The sequence below is a fragment of the Lissotriton helveticus genome, chromosome 8, assembly GCF_964261635.1.
Source record: "Lissotriton helveticus chromosome 8, aLisHel1.1, whole genome shotgun sequence".
NCBI lineage: Eukaryota > Metazoa > Chordata > Amphibia > Caudata > Salamandridae > Lissotriton > Lissotriton helveticus.
Genome location: NC_136069.1, coordinates 1,037,872,237 through 1,037,893,802, shown reverse-complemented (window position 1 = coordinate 1,037,893,802; position 21,566 = coordinate 1,037,872,237). Strand labels below are relative to the sequence as shown.

Sequence of the window (21,566 nt, the reverse complement as noted above, 5' to 3'; positions counted from 1 at the left end):
ATTTATCCACTAAACAACTCACAACTATGGGGCCCCAAATCCCCCCATTCACCAACCATTCAGCTGCTCATCCATCAGTCCCCTCATCCACCAACTCTCCTGTTCATTCTCTCACTCATCCATCCATATAATTTCTGGTTTTCTCTCCCATCCAGCCACGTATCGCCTCAGAACAGAAGTTCTGAACTTGGGAGAGGACTCAAGATGTGTGTCTAGAACTGGATGCACTGTACGCAGTGTGCCGGGGGAACCCCCTGAACTGGATAGAATACTTCTAAGGCTGCTCCCAGACCTGGCCGCAGTGGACCAGAAGTAGCCTCCAGACCTGTACACCACGTGCTAAACAAAGACCTCGGACACTCAACCCGACACTCCAGATTAGATCTCCAGAACTTGACCAAACATTCCAGGTTTGACCTCCAGAACAGGGCACAGTATCGCAGAGGCAGCCTCCAGAAATGAACACAACGTTCCAGGTGAGGCCTTCATTACTGGACACTGTGAAATGGGTCCCCCCATGAACTGGGTACAGTAACCATATGTCATTTACAAAACTAGACAGAATACTTCAGCAGAAGTCTCCAGTACCAAATGCAATAAATCAGAGAGCGTCTCCAGAACCGGGCACAATATTCTAGACTAGAAAAAAAAGCTTCAGTTCCAGATATGGTCTCCAACACTGAAGAGAGGGCTTCACATGCGGCCTCCAGAGCGGTTTGTAATAAGGCAAAGTGATCTAGATCCTTACAGGACGCAATACAGGGCCTCCACCTCTTAGATATGTGGCGGGGGAGACATCCGACAACAAGCATTGGCATAGCCAATAGGTCTCGCCTTTGGGACCTTATAAGTTTTTAGCCATGCAACAGCTGATGTTATTGCACCAAGGATATTGTACTGCATAACTAAATACTTATGAGGTCCCAAAAGCAAGACCTATTGGCTATGCCAATGCTGGTTTTAAAAATATTGTGGAGCAGCCACATCCCAATCCACCCCAACGCCCCTAGATTCTGTAGTTATCCTTTCAGGCAGCCCCCATCCCCCAAATATCAATATCTAGATAGGGAACTGGCATTAGTTGAGGGAATAATATTCCTCTGGGGCGCAGCCAACCTGTCTCTATCTATAGGTTACAGAATGGTTAATAAAATGTCAGCAAACAGCTGTGCTGCCATGCCAAACCTAATAATGGAGGCAATAACAACAATCCTGAGGGACACCACAATAAACTAAATGGGTCAACTTTTAAACATGTAGGATTGTCTGTGATTCTGCTTTTTAAGAAGGCTTTAACCCGCTTTTGTATAGTGCCACTTAATTGTGGTATCTTGTATTTAGTGCCATGCATCTTTCCTACTTCCCTGCCTTAATGCTCAGCCAGAATGGATGTGTTGTGGAATGCTGGTGCACGTGATGTAATGGAATGTTGGGGATGCCTGGTGGATGAGTGTCAGTTGGGAGTATGGGCTGAGCAGCAAGGGAGCTGCTCCTGGTAGGGCTCGCACTAAGATCTACAGGATTATTGATTACCTTATTATTACCTTCTTCAACAAAAACCATTTTTCTTCTACACCACGGCATCAATGGATTTATTTTATATTACAACATTTGGCGACGATTTGAAGAACCTACATGTGTCTCCTGAAACCTGAAAATACCTGAAATAACTCTAAGGTAATAACTAATTATAAACGTCTACAGCTTCGCACCTAAAAGCATACTGGCACCCCTGAGAGCCCCACCAGTGACCACTACACCAGTCGCCCACTTTCCAAACATGCCAGTCCCTGCTGTAATTCTCTCGCCTGCTGCTTGCTGTTCTGATGCTACCTCCCTTTTTATGCTACCTGCCTGCCTTTAAGCTCTGAATAGATGTCAATACTTTCCTGCTCTTGCAATTGAAATTCGCCATATTCAGTTGTAAGTTTGAAGTTTTCCGTGTTCCTCTCAGCCTAAAGTTCACCTTTACTTTTGTCCCTGTGGTCGACAGGAGAACTGTATTCCTCTCAGCAATGTTTGTTTGTCTTCACTGGAGTACTTAATTGCTGATTAAGAGGAACGAGATGTGCGTGGTAAAGCTATTTGGCAGAAGGTTTATCTGGCAGTGTGTTTTTTCTTTCCGACTCTTAAGTGCATTTCACTTCAACATGTGTGTGTTTTAATTACAATTGTGGGACCATCTTCAAGCGTTTATGGTGATTAAATGTTGATATATTTTTGGAAGCCAAGACAAGATTTGATAACAGCGAGCGTTTTAACCGTCAAGCAGTTGTTTAAATAGTGTCATCTGTCATTTTTCAAACGTGCTCACGAGCTCTACACGGCGCGCAGTCTTACCTATTGTCAACGTTGCTGCTATGTTCCTGTTGGTGTGACGAATTCCTTCTGCGTCACCTCAGCTGCATGGCAATTCCTGGAGTGTCTTCCTACCTTGAGCCACCCGGCTCGAACGTCTGAAACGTGCCGCCATTTTGAGTTGGCACCGGAGTCCAGCGTTTGAGTTTTGATGTTTTCCTTCGCTGATTCTTCACTGCAGCGTTTATTCCTGAAGAGTTTATACCTCAATATTTCTTTATCAACAACTTCTTGACCTTCAACACGGAATTGAAGTCAGTTCAATATTCTTCCTGCACGATAAGAAAGGACTTGCTGGTATGACATTTCCATCGTAAATCAAGCATGCTCTGCTTAAATGTTCTCTTCCTTCCAAGCTACAAAGTTATTTGAATATTTTAAGCTTAGAATGTGGTTACCGTTTTAATGCCAGAACGCGTTGCTGTTTACACCACAAATGTTTGTTCTGGTTCCATCTTCCATACTTGGTTTTCTTTCCAGAATTACTTTCAGTTGACTTTTATTAACGTTTCAAGTACATGGCATTTCAGTGTGATTCCAGATGGTTCCTGCAGTTGATTTCGGGTGAGGAGTCGCTCACCGGAGTGAATCATCATCTTTTAAAAAAAGTGTTTTACTAATGTGCTATGCTTTTTATACTGTACAATGCTTTACTGTACTGTTGCTTATCACTTTTATTGGTCATTCTATTTTTATTTTTATTTTTATTTTCATAATGCCTTGCCATTATGTGACTTTCCACCTTCTGCGCAGATATGTGTGCGTGGATATGTCACTTACTGCATTATAATTAGGTTTTAGTATTTGTTTTTCTCTTGAAGGTTTTGTTGATAGTCTTTTGGCTATGTGACGATACTCGTCACCTACATTTACTTGCAGGTTTTTACATTATTCTACTTTGTACAAGTTTAATTAAGGGATTTGTTCCTGTTTGAGGTGTGATTTATTATAGTCTTTTTTTACTGTGACTTTCAGTGTCACCTACATTTTTATTTACATGATATGTTATTTTACAACTTGCTTTTGACAAGCTTAGTTACATGAAGTTTGCTTAATGAGGTACTCTTTACATAGCTCCGGCTATGTGATTTTCCACCTGTTGCAAATTTTTGCGTGGAATTGTCACTTATGTTACTTACATGATTCTTATTTTAAAATTTGGTTTTGCTAGCAGAAGTTTACTTTAGGGGACGCCTTTTCTCTTTTAGGTTTGTGATTAAATAGCATTTGTTATGTGACTTTGCACAGGTTCAAATTAATGGTGGTGTATTAGTCACTTATTTCAAGTTTCCATTCTTGGGAATTTACCCCTGATTGAGGTATGTGATGTGATAGCTTCTCAGCTATGTGACTTTTGGCGCTTTTTGCTTTATGTGTTTCTTTGTCACCTATGCATCATAATGTTCTTTTTAGTATTTGGTTGGCATGGTCTGTTTTTGGGATTCTTGCAAAGTTTTGTTACATCCTATAATTTCTTTTTGTAGGTACTTATAGTAGGTGTTCTTTTCACCTTCTTGTATGCGTGTATTTCTGCTGTCTTAACTTTGCTGTGTTCAGGAAAGTCCTTTTTGGTTGCTCTTCTTGGGAGTACCTTTTTGCTTGTTGGATGTTGCAATTTACTTTTCATTTTGGCGTTCGCTGATTATCCCTTACTTGCTGGTCTGGCTAACTGGTATGTACTGGTGTATTCTGCACGTTTGTTCTTTGTGTTTATATATGCTTGTGTTTGTTTAGCTGCGTTTGGTGAGAATTTCTTTAATCTCAATCTCATTTTCTTTGAGTGTTTTACTTCAGCTTTCAATTGTATTATTGTATTCACTCATTGAAACCAGGGTTTGCATTCTATATTTTCTTGTTATCTTTTCCTGAAAAAGGGGAAGATGTGCGTCATGTTGTCATTTATTCATTATTTTATCTTGTCATTATTGATTTATCTTTGCATTGTCTTCTCCTTCTTTATTGCGATGTTTAATGCAATTTCATACTATGCACTAATTGATTCCTTCCTATTACATGATCTTTGCTGTCCTGTTTATGACTTTGTGGGCAACTTGTTTTTCCTTGTTGTTGATGTGTAAAGAGGGAAGATGTGTGGTATCTTGCATGCATCTTTCCTACTTCCCTGCCTTGCTGCTCAGCCAGAGTGGATGTGTTGTGGAATGCTGGTGCATGTGATGTAATGGAATGTTGGGGATGCCTGGTGGATGAGTGTCAGTTGGGAGTATGGGCTGAGCAGCAAGGGAGCTCCTCCTGGTGGGGCTCGCACTAAGATATCCAGGATTATTGATTACCTTATTATTACCATCTTCAATAAATACCATTCTTCTTCTACACCTCGACATCTATGGACTTAATTTACATCATAACATTAATCTCAACCCAGGCAGTAAATGGTTACGGATGTCCAAGACCACTGACATCTAAAAGAACCAAGATTTCCCACACACAAAACACTGTTGCAATCTACTTTCAATTAAAAGCCATCGATTATGGACATATTACAGATTTTCTACTATGAAATTGAAAAATTCCATCTGAACTGCATCGAATGTGTTTCTTTTTTGCGAAGAATGGCAGCAGCGGACACAAAGCCACGATTTCCAACACTTTGGAGGGGTATAAAAGACTGGATTTAGGATGCCTGGCAGATCGTTTTTTTCAGTTTGTGTTGGTAAGAAAATGGGTTATTAGTTGGGATTGATGTTAGTCCACAACCCAAGTAATAAATCCTAATAGTGAAACAGTTTACATATTTTAAAACATTAGCTCAATCTCTGGTGGTTTCAATGGCACAGAGTAGACAGTCTTATCATAGAAAAACCTGTCATGTATGTAACAGCACTAAAATAGTCAACAAGTCAATACACAACATAATAAATATCCATAAACATTCATTAAAAAAATGTAACAAAATTGAATAAGACAAGCATTTGCAATGCAATAGGTATCACATTTATGAGAGTTTAAGCTATTGGCATTGTAAATGATAATGCCTTTTATTTATGTGTTGTTTTTAAAACAGATCAATAAAAGGCATTGCCATTTACAATGCCAACACCTTAAACTCTCGCAAATGCAAGACCTATTGCTTTTTGAAGAAATTATGCTCAGAGGCAGTAATTAAAGCCTACCAAGTAACAACACTCGTAGCAAAGGGGCGTCGCCATGCGATGTTACAAAATGAGACACGGTGGTACTAAGGATGGACTACTAAGCAGATTGGCAGAAGAGGAAGAGGTGTGGCGCAGCGGTCAGGGTGCCTGACTCCGGACCACGGGGTTCACGGTTCGATCGACGGTGGCAGGTCAGCCCAGCACCATGTGACTCTGGGCAATAGCTTGCTTAATCTTCCCGAGGGCCCCAAGCGCCAGGAAACCACTTCGGAGGTAGCTGTGTGCTTTACAAATTCAAGGTTATTATTGGCCAATGAACAGCCACAGTTTACTGTGGACAATGACACAAGCCAATTAAAAATATGGGTGGAGCTTTAAGTCCCGACCTGAATACAGCATGCCTTGCAGAGCAGTGCATGCGCTGCCCAGACTAGACCTAAAAAATTACACCCATTGACTAAAATCCACAACGGTAGACCAGAGAGATGAATGAAAGTTTTAAAGAAAAAAGTGTCAAGAAAAAGTAAGATATATCAAGTTAGCACCAGTGGAGCGAGTGTTGCCATCACCCATCAATATAATAAAAGACAGTCCACATAGGTTATTTTGTCGACGTTTCAACGCCCCAAGTATGTTTTATTCAAAACGGCACACGGGTGCGGATCGCTTTCGTTTCAGCTTAAACACAGATAGCAGGGCATGGTTTATTGATATGTCCGCTATGTAAATAGAACTTACCATAAAAAAATCTCCCTTTGAACCTCATCCTTTATAAGCCTTCCGTTAAGATTGATTTGAAGCGGATTATTACTCCAAGTTTATATCAGTGTTTACCTTATTGTTCTTTCAGATCGTGTTCATTTACGTAAAAGCCCATCTACATTTACAATACTATTACTAAGGTATACATATCCGCATTCTTCGCACAGGACCCCGGTACACATCATGTGATTTGGGTCCATTTTGAAGTTTCCCTAAACGGATCCTGTCTTTAAACCATTGTCGAGAAATTCTGTGGCGTTTCTGATGAAGGTGCAGTGTGCGCTGAAGCGCGTGTAGAAGACCCATCTAGTAGCCACCTTATGTTTATTATTGTTGTGCATGTCTTTCTAGATTTGCACTAATCAAAAAATATTTGTTGTCTGTGTCTCCTATGTATGTACCAATTTCTTTGTATTCTGTCCAACTGTATTATTGTATATGGTATCCTCTTGGATTATGATTAGAATATGTTTACATTTATTTAACTCCATGATACATGTTTTGATACGTTTTTAACCAATTTGAATTAAAGAAATGAACTTTTAAATATTACTTCTGTGTACACCGAGTTGACTACATATTGCTAGCCCAAATGGCCTGTTAATTGTTATAGACCTTTAGTTGCCATGGGGTTTTCCTTCAATTGCATAATTGCCCTGCCCTAGGAACTTCAAGTTACTGCAGGGGTTCCTTGTTATTTACATTTATTCAAGACGGGGTCATCATCAGGACGAAAAATACACAGAAGACGCCTAGAAATAAACAGACATATAAATATCGGGAAGTATTTAAACATTTTGTAGTACCATTAAGGTAACTAAACAGGTATGTATTTGATGCATACCAATTGATTGGGGCAATTGGTCCCACAGTCAAGGGAGTATTAATCCTCAAAGTATCTTCAATATTTCAAGCTGCAACATTAATAGTGCAAATTGAGTGACATAAATTATCTTTTTATAATCCTAAATGGGATTAAAAGATCTCTACGGTAGTTGTATGGCCAGCGGTAATTGAATTAAATAAAAGGCAGCTGAAGTTCGTATTACTCAAATAACACTGTAAAGAAAGTTTCTGTTCAAAAGACGAAAGAAAAGTACAATTCATTTTATATGAGAAAACACAGCCGATCTCAATGCCCACAGTCTATATAATGTTTCATTCTAAATTCTGAATGTGGACGGTCGACCTTTTTTGAAAATTCCTACAATACAAATACAAATAAACCTGCTTAGCCCATCAGAACCAAGACTTGGGCTTTTGATGGATTGAATAGAGTGCTTTAAAAAAAAAAAAAACACTAAAAGGAAACTATATTAAAACACTAACTGGGTTCATCAAAGCAGAAGTCTGAAGCTTTACTAAGGTGCAAAGGTCACCTGTGGCTCAGATTAATCAAATACAATGCAAAGAAAGACAGAGTTTCTGTTCAAAAGAAAACGTGTGACTCGTTTTCTTTTCTGTATGTGAGAAAGAACAGCTGATCCCAATGCCCACAATCGATAAAAAAAAAAAATCACTTTAAGTTTCAAATACAACTTTTGAACATCTATGATATAAAATAAAATGTGACTTACTGAGCCTATCGGAGACGAGATTTGGGCTTATAAAGGTGCACGTGTCACCAAGGAATATAGCAAATGCGTTTCAAAATCGTACTGAAGGGAAACAAAAATGAAACTTTAGTAGATTTTGAGGAGTATAACCGGAAAAGAAATACAGCCGCTCGGGGCTAGATTTCACACTGTCTGCAGACATTTAACTAACAGCCAGCCGCCTTCGACAAAGACCATTCCTCTTGAATGGATCGTCAGCTAGACTGTCAGGAGGTACGCTTATCTTACAGAGATAGCGTGCACCGTTGTGATGGTAGCAAGAGCCACGTATGGGCATCACAATCGATTTATGGATTGGAGTAAGCCAATTCAATAAAAGATTTACTGATACTTGTACCGATTTACTTTTTCCACTTCCTGAAAAATATTAAAATACGTTTTAAGAAAGTATACTTATTGAAAGTATATTAGAAGAAAGACTATGGTGTCGTGGGTCTCGTAGTTAAATGCAGACAGTGGTTAACCATAGCGTTAAACAACAAAGACATGGTTGTAAAGGAAAATCAGGTCCTAGATAGGGCCTGACATCTATGAACACCTGTGCCAGACTTCTAGGATGGCCAATATGCATTAAAACCAAATGTTGTTGACCGCTGTGTCAGTGGAAAACTTGACAGATCTGATTACCTACAGGGCCTAACATTTATAGTCATTAGATGGATGAATGAAGAGCTCTAACATCGGAGCTTATAAAGTGAAAATTGTTAAAAGCTAATGAAATACAGATACAATTCAAGACATTTTTGACACGGTGAAATCATCTCCAAAAGAAAATAAATGTTGACATAAAAGATGCTTGTCTCCAGTCCTCTATGGTGTTCAAAGCCCGGGTGATTGTTGCAATTAGTCCATCCAGTAGCTCTCGACTGGATAGGAGGCCCACTTTGTCGCATCCTCTGGTTCCCAAAGTGATGCATTCAATTACTTGCCTTTCGAGGTCCTCCTTGCCGTGCTTGTACTTCTGAAAATGGTCAGCCCATGGTGCCGTATTTTATCCTGGTTCTGTATTGCAGGAGTCTGTATTTTACCTTCTGCTAGGTCTGTCCAAAATACAGTCATTTACAGGAACACCAAATAGCATAGATCACATCTTGAGTGTTACAGTTACTAAAATTTGTGAGTGCAACATTGATGTTAGAATGTAGAAAGTTGCAGGTGTTCAAACTGAACTTGCATGCCACGCACTGGCTACATTTGTAGTGACCTATCATTCTTTTTTGGAAATTGAAATCATCCAGTGAGGCAAAGTTGAAGGCTGTATGCGACGAAGACCCCTTGAAAACAGACAGCCACTGGGAGATGTCCCACTGAAGTGGTTTGTTTTGGTAGGAAAAGCACAGAGCCAAAAAAGTTAACTTTTTCAGCTGCTGAAGACCTGTTGTCCAGAAGATACTTTTCTCGCCATTGCCCAGGCAAGATTCCTACTTAGTCTGTTTCTTGGACCTCAAAATCTTCCAGCGGTGCAGCTTGAAGCTGCATTTGATTACATCCTTCAGAAATCGAATATCTTTGTAGCAAAGTCCCATAGAAGCTCCAGAAGGCTTTGAAGTCCACAAATGTTTCGATTCACTCCTTTTCAGACTTTTAAGCAGTTCCTCTTAGGCACTTTTAAGGCTCCCGGGACAAGAACGAGTAATTGGTTCATGCTCCACTGTAGAGAAGGAAACTCTGAAGTAAGGAGCCACTGACCAGGCAGCGGCAAAAAATGGATAGCATCTAAACACATCCCATGTAATATGCAGCGTCTCCTCCCATGACCTATTATCAGAGTCACAAAGGTCAATGGGACCACATAATGAGGCTCACAGCAAACACCCAAGTATTCCTCTTTAAATTGTTACATGTCATTTTCGTCTGCTAGCGCCTACCACTTGGTATGATTTCACTTGGCATGATTAAATGAAATTATATGCAGTTCATGCAATATCTGAGGAGCAGATAGCTCATGGTGCACCAACCAGAGGAGGGATGGGGATATGCAGGGGGCATCATTATTCGGTGTAATCTGATTTTCGTTTACCTTTTCTCCAATATAGAACAAGAAGGGTACAATCGACAAAGCACATTACAATAAGGTAACAAATTAAGCTGCTAACACAAGAGGCCGTCAGAAAACCATTTCAATATTTCCGTAGGTCTGGCTGTGCTCAGCACACAGTACACCACCAAGGGCACTGCTGGCAAGTACATGTAAGATTGGCTTAGCTCAGACTGCACTGGTCTGAGACAGGAGGAGGAGTGGTGGCACTCACTGCAGCTGTCAGAGTGCACTGCTTCCCTTCTTAGAAATAGCTGTACACCCCTTCCATCACTTACCAAAGCCCTTGAGCAGTACAACATAGCCAGAACCAACCTCAGGTGGGTAGTGCATTCATCAAAGGACTCTGAAGCATCTCCCTTCACCTATCTATTATGAATGACTACAACTCCTTGGTCTCTTTGCACAGAGCCAGTGGGTGAGCACATACTTCATTCCACGTACATTGACATCCACCTCCTCTGGACCCACAAAAGGCCTGCTGTAAGTAGGTCTATAGCAAGCCAGTGACAGCAGAATGAGAAACAATAATCCTGTAGGTGACTCTTGGGGCATAGCATAGGCCTATCTAAGAGTATGGCAACTATTCCACTGAGGGAAACCCAGCAGAATAAGTTGTCAGTGAAATGGCAAGAAAACAGAGGCTGCACCACTGACAACAGCAGAAAATGAAGGGTGCACATTTAAAGAAACAGATATCCTTGAAATACAGCATAAAATGTGGCTCTAAGGGTTGGTCACATAGTCTTGGCATCAGTCTCGAAAGGCTACAAAAGACATTTTTTAATGGGAATTTTTGCACAGTGATTCTAAACATTGAATAAAGCTGCGGATAAGGAGACCAGTTAATAGGCAAACAGCGGGACCGTTTTTTAATGAAAGGAATACCTAAATCATCAACGGAGGGCCTCAAGTGGCAACATATTAACGTATATATCTCATAGGCCTCCTAATTTGCTTTTTGTTTATCACATCAGGGCGGTCTGTCTGGCAGTCAGCCCCTCCTGATGTGATGGACAAAATACAATGTTTAGGAGGCCCTGTTAAGGTCAAGTTAAAACTGTAACTGAAAAGAATTTTCAAAAAATGAATGTTGAATTTTTTCCATAGAATCTGTTTGACAAAGAAATGGCAGACTATAAATGAGTGTTCTTTGAAAACGTAAATGTGTCCCTTATGCATTGCAATGGAAAGCAAAAGGATATATTATATTCAAATGTCTAATACCATAAACTGAGAGAGAAATACCCCCATTAGGAAGTGCCAAAGCCCACCAACATTGGTAATAATAGGTACTGCACACAGCTGTGCTGTCAAACCAGACCAAAGATGCTTTCTAATAGCCTACTTTAGTGAGAAATATTCAGATTGCAAAAGGTCTGTAGATAGACATTGCCAGTAGAGAGATACTGCTTAGATCCAAGACATGGCTAGGTGGGAAACAAAAGACAGAAGGCTCTCCAGTTAAATAAACAGACAGAAAACTGTTACCCTTCTCCAAACTTTAGTGACAAATATGTGCCTAATTGCTCTGGTAAGTCTATTTCCTGAAGACAATCATAATTAGGTCTAGTTGAGAACAATAATCCATCCCATTGCGTCAGGAATCTGAGTTTTGCCTCATGGCCACAGGTCAAATCCTGGAGGGACCACTCAGCCTTTCAAGGTCAATTAGATAAGTACCATTGATCTGTGTAACAATAAATGTCAGTAAAGTGCACATTCACCTAGTGGAGCTTATTTCTGCTGATTAAAAAATACATATGCTATAAGCTACAAAAATTAAGCTCACCTGGGGAAATTGTTAAAACCTGAAGAACTAAGGTACATGAGTGATGGGCAAGAGCTGTGAAAACGTAATTAAGCCGTTACAGATGACCAATGAAATGGAGTTGCAATAGGCATGATAGGAGCCACAGGGCTGTCCAGTCCATGATGCACACAGACATCAAGATTTCTTAGTAAAGCATCCCAATATTAAATTAGTAATGCAGCACTATAAAAAAATATAAAAACAATTCTTTATGGAACATTAAAGCAGCTCACACTAAATACGATAATATGTTAACACACCATTTCCAGAGCTCGTTCGATATTCCACGTGACCCACTGCAAACATGGTTATCAAGAGCATCAGAACACCATATCACACAATCCAAACAATTTCAGACTGTCCTCCTTAAGTGACAGGCTTTGCTGTCTCTGGTAAACAGATTCATATGCACGTGCCACATGGCTTACCACATCACACCAGTCCATGTGAAATTTTCAAGAATCCAGATATCCTAAACTACCTGGACTGTTAAAGACAAGTGCACTTAAGTCAAGTTATCCACACACAACATATAGACCATAACTTCCATGTAGTGATCGCCTATTACTCTACTGCTACGTAACCCTCAAGTTACTATTTAATTGTTTTTCAAGCACAATATTATAACTGGGCAAAACTGACCTCTCTTGAACAAGAAGCTTTACATCCATTCTTCCCCTCAAATTGATACATGGAAATTATTTTTAGGTCTGGCCAAGAGGCAGCTTTAGCTCACTTGACAGCTTCATGTTTTCCGAAACATTCATAATAAAAATTCATAATATAATCTTCCGTACATTGGGTTTCAGTCATCCCACTTCACCCTTTTGGTCTTGCTTTCGCCCAAACAACATACAGCATGCTCTGGTGTGTCAACTGACTTCATCTGTTGGATGTCTTGGATTGCAGCCTGATTAAATGCGCAAGGAGTGCACGTTCATGCCTCGGCTGCTCGACATCCTGCATACGAGTGTAAATAAACAGATATTTTGTTTGTTGATTGCCTTATTTGCAAACTGTCCTCGAAGGTCGCAAACACAGCGGAATCCCACACAGGAGAAAAACGTTTGCCAAACACTAGTCGATTCGAACTTCCTCTGCAGGCGGATTCCGTATGTTTCGCCCTCAACTAAAAACAACCTGACAATATTTGCGTTTTAAGACAAGTGTGACTCTGCAACATGGTTCTGATGCTTCTTTATGAAGCAAGTCTAAGGAGCAAGAGTTTGAGGTGTCGTTATGTGCAGACCCTGCCCACATTCACTGCAGAAGGTCCTACTTTTCCACTTTATATTAATGACAATAGGAAGACAACGAGGCGTTTAGATAAAGGGGCTAGGCAGCTGCACTTCAGAACAACCCGGTCACCCCCACAGTTCTGCCAAGCGTCACGCAACAGGTATGACGCTCACGCATTTCAGTGTGGTGATCTGCATCACCGCACTGAAATGCATTGTCACGCATTTTGCCACCTGTGCCAGGCGCCCCAGCGGCGCCTGTGCCTGGGCTCTCTCTGCTGTTCCGAGAGAGGTTCTGTTCAGCTGAGTTCCTAAACAGTTAAAAAGACTCCAGCACTCAGCTCTGTAGTGGCTGAGAGCGCTCTAGGCTAGAATGTATCTCTCTGCACTCTGCCCGGAGCTGTGTTGTCCTGGAAACAAGAATGCTGCAAATGGTGCGGCGCCGGCGCGGCGTGTGGCTACTAGACTCATCAATCAATCAATCAAAGACATTTATAGAGCGCACTACTCACCCGTAGGGTCTCAAGGCGCTGGGGGAGGGGGGTGCCGCTACTGCTCGAACAGCCATGTCTTCAGCTTCTTCCTGAAGGAGAGGTGGTCTTGGGTCAGGCGCAGGTCGGTCGGGAGGGAGTTCCAGGTCTTGGCGGCCAGGTAGGAGAAGGACCTTCCTCCTGTAGTCGCTCTTCGGATGCGGGGGACGGCGGCGAGGGCGTGGTTGGCTGATCGGAGGTGGCGTTTGGGAGCGTAGAAGTTGATTTGGTTGTTGAGGTAGCTCGGGCCTTGGTCGTGTAGGGCTTTGTGTGCGTGGGTGAGGAGGCGGAAGGTGATTCTTTTGTTGACGGGGAGCCAATGTAGGTCTCTCAGATGTCCGGAGATGTGGCTGGTTCGTGGGATGTCGAGGATGAGTCTGGCTGAGGCGTTCTGGATCCGCTGGAGTCTCTTCTGGAGCTTGGCGGTGGTACCGGCGTAGAGGGCGTTGCCGTAGTCCAGTCGGCTAGTGACGAGGGCCTGGGTGACGGTCTTCCTGGTCTCGGTGGGGATCCACCAGAAGATCTTCCGTAGCATGCGTAGGATGTTGAAGCACGCCGAGGAGACGTTGTTGACTTGTCTGGTCATGGAGAGGGAGGAGTCCAGGATGAAGCCCAGGTTTCGTGCGTGGTCTGTCGGTTTGGGTGCGGTGCCCAGGGCGGGGGGCCACCAGGAGTCGTCCCAGGCGGAGGGTGAGGAGCCCAGGATGAGGACCTCCGTCTTGTCCGAGTTCAGTTTCAGGCGGCTGGTCGTCATCCACTCGGCTACCTCTTTCATCCCTTCGTTCAGGTTGGCTCTGGCGGCGGCGGGGTCGTTGGTCAGGGAGAGGATCAGCTGGGTGTCGTCGGCGTAGGAGATTATGCTGAGGTTGTGTTGTCGTGCGATGGCCGCGAGGGGGCTCATGTAGACGTTGAAGAGGGTGGGGCTCAGCGAGGATCCTTGAGGGACGCCGTAGATGACTTCGGTGGCCTCTGACTTGTACGGTGGTAGGCGGACTCTCTGTGTTCTTCCGTCGAGGAAGGAGATGATCCATTCCAGAGCCTTCTCCTGGATTCCGACGTTGCTGAGGCGCTGTACTAGGGTGCGGTGGCAGACAGTGTCGAATGCCGCGGAGAGGTCTAGGAGGATGAGGGCCGCTGTTTCTCCCTGCAGTTTCAACACACACTGCAGGGGGGCCGGGCTGCCCTCTCAGTCGATACTGCCGCTGTCAATCACGGTTTACCGACCGTGGCACCAGGGGGCCGGGATTAAATCCAGATGTGCTGGTGGGGAGAGTGCCGTCATGTCCGGAGGAACTGGGAAGTGCAGAAGTGGCGGAGGAATCGAGAGAGTGCAGGCTGCGCTGCGCACGAGACGCTGCAGTCTTTCTCATGCCATGGTCGCCCACCGCGGCCGCAGGGGGCCACATGAATCGATCACGGTGGGCCGCGGCCGCCTGTGCCCCGCTAAATACAGGCTGCACCTTGACCACCTCCTGGCAGCTCAGCTGAGCCGGCAACAGTCAGCTCTGGCCACCAGGAAGACTGCGAGCGCGGCCGAGGAATCACTGTGTCCGTCGGCGCGACTGGAGTGGACAGCAGAGAGCAGATGACTGGATTAAGACAGCCAGGCACTAGCAGAGAGGCAGGCAGTGCTGCACATCGTGGCTTGGCAGCAGCAGGTCACTCAACTATAGGTAGGTTAGTGTCAGTCCACACTGCGCATGTGACGCGGCTGTGGCCTGTAGTTCCTTGCATCAGTACAATAAATGAATCCAGGATGGCACCTTCCTTGTTGCTGAGTGTTTCCAGCAATTCACGTGCTACCCCCAGTGTCACAGCACGGCTTCCTTGGGCATTCTGAATGCGGGAGAATCATTGTAAATGCGCAGTGGCACTACCCGTGTGCAGTTTTTTCTATATTATCCAGCTCCGGAATGGGTCCGCTGGTGCCTATTTAGTCGATCGGCTGGACACACTCTGAGTGTCAACAACTAATAACACTATTGTGGCAATAATGATCCAACATAACAGATACCAAGGAGGACAGACTAGGCCCAACAGGCGCAGGATGATTTTAATTTATTGCCGGCCCAGGCCCCCAGGAATTGTTGCAGCCGCCCTGCAGAACAGTTAAATTAGGACACCACTATTTGACCTGGACAAGTGCTGCTGTGAGTTCGGTTCTGTATGGTTAGTGAGTCTGAAAGCAGGTGCTGTCAGTGTCTTTTAAAGGCACACAGAACTGCTCTCAAAGCTCTTCTCACTGTCGGCAAAATAGCAAAAATCATCCAGAGTGTTCGACGGTCGATCCACAGCCAGCTGCCAAACGCCTTTATGTTATATGTTTACGTTATATGGTAAAACTAGGTACAGGGCCGAAATACAATGGGTCCTCTGAAACCAAGCCATAAAGGCCGCAAGCTTACCGGGACATTGTAACAGCCATTCAACAACCATCTACCAAATGCTTTTATGTAATTTGTGTATGCTAAATGAAACAGAGAATTGGTCTAATTGTTATATGTATGTGTGAGTGTGTATCTTGTCAAAGAAAAACAATAAAAATATATTTTTTTTAAAAAAAAGCTCTTCTCACTGTCCGTCGTGTCATTCAGACTTTAATCTCATCTACACTACAACACCTCAGTATGCAGCTAGGTGCAGCAGTAGGTAGAATTGTTGTGGCTCAGGACTTCTATAAGCAAGTAAAAAACTAAGGCTGCTGTAATTAAATATATCTATTCAAAGGTCGGAAATGTGTCAACTGGCAGTTCGCTCTGCATGTTCTATTGCAGAAGATTAAAATCCCTGCAGCAAACAACGCCACTCACCAAGGCAAATCGCAAAACTGTTTCTGAGGATCTCTCTGAGTTACTGGATGCTATGTTAGTGCCCTTCCATTTCTAGAACTGTGCAGAAGTTTCAAGATCTTAGAGTTCCTTGTTGCTCAAATGGGTGTAACATCTGATATTTATGTGTTTTCCTCATCTTCATTACTTGATTTTGATTGGGCGAAAGTGTCACTCATTGTCATCGAAATGTCACTCATAATTACACTGACATTTGAAAAATGTCACACATAGCAATCTGAAAACCTTGGCAGCTATGCCCCCACACAACTCTCCACAGCAATAAAACCTGCCTAACAAAGGAACTTCCTTTGAGATCTTTACAAAGTCCCTATGCTAAAGTGCCTGATACGCCCCTTATTACTAGCCCTAGGTCTGAGATCCATGGCTAGTAAAAAGGAAGTCAGAACCGCCAGATACCATGCAGGTGTTTACATTGCAGGTATGTTACGTTAGCGCCGCTGGGCTACAGAAAAGTAAAGCACTTAAAAAACAACAACACACCACCCCGAGGGAAAACGTGAGCAGCCAGTGCACTGTGCCGCGGAGCGGTAGCCGGATCCATTCTGGTACATAAGACACACATGTCCAACTAACCTCATTTCTGCTGCTCGTGCAACGCGATAGTTAAAAGGCGGCGTGGAACATCCTAAACCGCTCGCACACAAGCCTACGGAGTCATCCAAAATATCCAAAATGCATCAACTACAAAGGAGTCTACGGCTGCAGCGCCACTGGGTGGAGCCTATGCCCGGGACCAGAAGGTGGACGCACAGTTGATGACGTAGGCACTGACCGGATGGCTCTCGGCTACGAATCGCATCACAGAAGTGAGGGCAGAATCCAGCAGCTGTGTTAGTCACTTGAATCAACTTTGAGCTACAGCATTGCTGCTGCAAGGATATTTATTTATGCAATTTTATATAGCGCGGACTTTACCCAAAGGTGTCAATGCGCTTTACAAAAGGACCAAGGATAGGTGCGTCCTTCGGCACTCCAAAGACAATGCAAAATCAAAAGCTCCCCAGGTCAAATCAAGCCCTCCAACACACATGTGCTTTAAAATAAAACCCTCAGAATAGAGATTATGGGGCATGTAGAGTAGTGGGCCATAGTCTCCCATCAGAGGCGTAACTAGAGCCGCATTTCGGGGGCGCTACTATTTTCGGGGGCTGATGTTGCGATTATGCTCTTGTGTACCTGCGAGGACACCTTATGTTCTGTTGCGTTCTTGTGTCCCTTCGTGGACACAGTACTGCCATTGTCTGTCACCGGGAAACGGCCTTTACAACGAAGCCGTTTCCACGAAATCTTTAACCACGCATGCAGTACAACTAATGCCTTTACCACGCATGCCTTTACTACGATGTTTGTAGTAAAGGCATATGTGGTAAAAGTAAAAAAAAAAGGGGGGGGGGGCTTGGGGGGGTCTCCCTCCCCAAATAAAACAACTCACCATAAGTCACGTCGGCATCAGAGTCGATTAAGAGAAATCGGTAAAAAATGCCGTTTTCTCTTAACGACGTATGACGTCACCACGCAAATAGTCGAGGAAAGGTTTATGCGTGCTAAACGAATTCCGTTGTAACGCATGCGTGGTAAAGGCATGCGTTGCAAAGGAATTCGTTGTATCGTCATATATTCCTGTCAGCTGGCCGTTGACAGCTGACGACTGACCGGGGCGTTTGCATTCCTTATGCTCCGCCCCTGCGGAGCCTGTGTTGGTCATCAAATAAAGATCTTTTCTTCTCCACTACTTACCTGAGAACAGTTCTTTACACATTTTGGCGACGAGGACCAACACCAGAACCCACGCGGTTAAGGAAGGAATATTTTATTAAGCAAAAACTCAGTCGAGCACAATCTGAAGAAAAGACAGTCTTGAGGAAAATTAACTTCTACAAATTAACACAGCCTCGTGTGAAGGAAGCATTTATAAAGATTTTTTTATATATATTTTTATATTTTAATTTTTTATTGTACAGTTGAAAACAGTTACACAGCTTTTTGCCTACAACCCTGGGGCCGGCAGCACATTCAGTATAGCCTCCAATTGGTTGAACACAGCTGTAATGCCAACATCCCGGGGGACCGGCAGCGAATTTAAATATGGTTATTGTGAGGTCCATTCATATGAAGAAAAAACTGGTATAGTTATGAACCCATGCATACCGTCCCTAACCTTTACGCAAAGTCCATGTAACCTCCCTCCCCCGCTTGCCTTATCTAAAGATACCAGATCAATAATACATACTATCATGAACAGCTTGCATGTGACATCCGCAACTTTCTAACACTCCGTTCTGTTCACCGCAACCCGTCTTGCTCCTCCGTCGTAGCATCGCTCCCACCACCTCCATATCCGAATAGATGACCCCAGCCGTGTTCCACCACACAATCTGAGACCCTCACTCTGGGTGCTCGCCCGGCAGGTCTGAACCCCCTGATCCCAGCCAGACCACAAGAGGTCCCCAAATGTCTACCGGTCTGGATCTGCTAGGCATGAGCTCCCAATAATTAGTCAATTGATATTTACAATAAGTTGCCGCTCTTAGCCATCCCGCTATTGTTGGGGGATGTCGTGCCTTCCAATGTATGGCCACCTGACGTTTCGACAATAGCAGCAGCATGGCTGTGAGTTTGCGGGACCCCCGTGGAATATCTTGCATGAAGCCCAGCAGTGCCACTACTGGTGTGAGTTGTATTTGGTTTTCTGTGATGTTCCCTATATGTCTACCCACTTCCTCCCAAAATTGTGCTACTGGCCTGCAGTACCAAGCCAGATGAATAAATGTTGCATTTTGTGCTCCGCATCTCCAGCATCGCGTATCAGGGTGGATACCCATGCGATGTAATTGAGCCGGAGTTCGGTATATTCTATGTAGAAAATTGAAATGTATGAGCCTCAATCTATAATTTGGTGAAAGATGTTCCAATTGTGAACAGCAGAATTGCCACTGTGCATCGGTTATCGAAATATCAGATTCACTCTCCCAGTACGCTTTTGACGTGCTGGAGACAATGGGGGACGTTTCTTGTGTTATGCTATGGATGCGAGTTATGAATTTAAGAGGAGACGGGTTCGACAATATATTCTCCAATGCTGGCAGAGTAGGTGGCGCCTGAGGGAAGTCGGCGTATCTCGCTCTACTTGCCGCTCTGAGTTGGCAGTACAGCAACATGTCTGACGCCAATGGTGTCTGCTGTTTGCACATTTGTTGAAGGGTAATAAATGTGTCATCAGGATATAGATCGCAGCCTTTTGTCAGATTATGTGCCTGTGCCCTCAGTGTGGTAGCCTTATCCATCAGCGGAGCCAGGAGCGGATTCCCCCCCAGTGGCATGGACGGTGCATATAGTTCACTGTGACCTGCCCTCTTAGCTATACTTCTCCATGCCCAACGCATAGCTTCTACCGTGTCTATTTCCATGTGTGGTCTCTTGTAAGGTTGGTATACTGCCGCATTTAGAGGTGTGGGTGCTACTCTGTCAATTTCTATCGCCACGTGGGGTTGATATGGTGTTGGGTGGTGCCAGAAGTGTAGATATTGCGCCTGCGCACTAAATGCGTAAAGCTCAAAGTCTGGAGCCCCTAAGCCGCCCTGAGCAAATGGCAAAGTCAGTAATTTTCAGGAAACCCTGAGGTGTCTGTCTGCCAGCCCAAACCAATTCTAGTATGCTCGTGCGGAGACACTTGAAAAAATGAGTGTTCAGTGGCAGTGGTATATTTACAAATAGGTACACGAGTTTAGGTAGTATGATAATTTTTGTAATAGCGATACGCCCTGTCAGGGATAACGGAAGCTGTTTCCAGAGCTAGACCTTGCTTTCAATCCAGTCAGTAACTTTCCCGTAGTTGGCTAACGATATTTCATGGGTGGACCGGCTAATCCAAATGCCCAGGTGGTGAACCTCGCCTGACGCCCACTGTATAGGAAACTCAGTTTCTCATGGGGAAGTGTCATCCGTGAGTGGCAGCATCGTGGATTTCGCCCAGTTTATTTGTATCCCTGTTAGGCCACCATATCTAACCATTTCCCTCATGATTACATCGAAATTATCTCTGGGATCTACTAGATATATGGCGTATCGTCTGCATACATGAAAATCAGGAGACCCCTAGATGTGAAATCTATACTTCGTTGCGTGTGATGTTGACAGAGCCTTGCCGCCTGTGGCTCAGTGGCAATTGCGAACAACAATGGTGATAATGGGCATCCCTGCCTCGTCCCTCTCGTGATTACAAATGGTTCTGACACCCTTCCATTCACCCTCACTCTCGCCATGGGGGTATTATAAATTATCTGCATTTGTTTAATGAAAAGCGGGCTAAGCCCCACTCGGGTCAGCAAGGTAAAAAGGAACTTCCACTCTAAAGAGTCGAACGCTTTCGTAGCGTCCAACAATGAGGCCACCTCCTGAACATGTGGAGCCAGGTAATAAAGCAGCCCGAATATTGTTCTTAGATTATGAGCTGTCGATCTACCGGGAACAAATCCAGACTGGTCTGGTAACGCAATCTGAGGCAGTATAGGCTGTAATCTGTTGGCCAGAAGTTTAGCATAAATCTTGTCATCTAAATTTATTAGCGACAGTGATCGATATGAGTCCGGTTTAGTGGGGTCTTTATCTGGTTTTAAGAGAGTGATTATCGTGGCTTCCCTTAGAGTGGGGGGTAAAATACCCGTGTCCATTGCCTCCAAGTAGACTTGTAGTAGACGGGGAGCAAGGATATCAGCATATTCTTTGTAAAAAGCTGCGGTCAAACCATCTGCTCCCGGGGACTTGTCTGCTGGCATACCGCTTATCACTTGACGAATATCCTCTACCGTAATTGGCAGGTCGATATATTCACGGGCGCCCCTGTTGAACCATGCTAGCCCAGTATCCAGGTAATCCGTTATGTCTTATTGGGCCGGGTGGATGTGGGAAGCGTACAGCGTTCGGTAAAAGTGGGACATTGTTTGAAGAATTTCGCACGGAGTTCTAGCCGTCTCCCCACTCTCTGTTTGCAATTCAGTGATATAGTTAGATCCCCTCGGAGTCTGGAGCAGGCCTGATCACCCTCCCTGTATCTTCTCTCTTGCGTGTATTGTACATATATGCTGTTTCTCTCTCTGCCTCTGTTTGGAATTCCGTCAATTTTGACCTAAGCTGGACCGTGATAGCTGGGGATGGAGTTTCTTGGAGCGAACGTTCGAGCTCTTCAATTTCACGCTCCAACCTGTGTAGGGTGTTACGTATGTCTCTAAGTACCCCGGTCTTTAGTG

At 43.9% G+C, this 21,566-nt stretch overlaps 1 protein-coding gene across 1 annotated transcript in view; it reads right to left on the bottom strand.

Annotated features, from left to right (window-relative positions):
* CHAMP1 (chromosome alignment maintaining phosphoprotein 1) overlaps positions 1-17,070 on the bottom strand; it is a 51,716-nt gene extending 34,646 nt beyond the window's left edge. The window contains exon 1 of the mRNA XM_078657883.1: positions 16,894-17,070. The gene's annotated coding sequence lies outside the window, so the exon portion shown is untranslated. The remainder of the gene's footprint in view (positions 1-16,893) is intronic.
* Positions 17,071-21,566: the final 4,496 nt, after the last annotated feature.